This window comes from Penaeus monodon, chromosome 30 (assembly GCF_015228065.2).
Source record: "Penaeus monodon isolate SGIC_2016 chromosome 30, NSTDA_Pmon_1, whole genome shotgun sequence".
Lineage (NCBI taxonomy): Eukaryota > Metazoa > Arthropoda > Malacostraca > Decapoda > Penaeidae > Penaeus > Penaeus monodon.
In genome coordinates, this window is record NC_051415.1 from 17,721,594 (window position 1) to 17,721,881 (window position 288).

General features: G+C 30.6%; 1 protein-coding gene across 2 annotated transcripts in view; it reads right to left on the reverse strand.

Moving 5' to 3' along the window:
• Window positions 1–288, reverse strand: part of LOC119592593 (E3 ubiquitin-protein ligase Siah1-like) — a gene marked incomplete in the record, with an annotated part of 8,111 nt that overhangs the window by 2,995 nt on the left and 4,828 nt on the right.

Here is a 288-nt window from a genome sequence, read left to right on the forward strand (position 1 = left end):
GCAAGGAGTAAGGCACTATGGTGGTCACTGATTAACTGGGCAGTAGCTTTTGAGGGGATTAGTATCTTTTGTTGTATGGTATGTACATACATATTTTTCTCTCAAACTCAAATGATATTCACAGGATAACGGGGTATCATATAATGAGAGAGAGTATTATAAGGTAAACAGAAAGTATACATACAATGATTAACTTTCATCTTCATATACACATTCATTAATAAATAACCACCACAACTTGAATATTTATAATAATATCTATTTCAATCACACATACAAACATAAAAA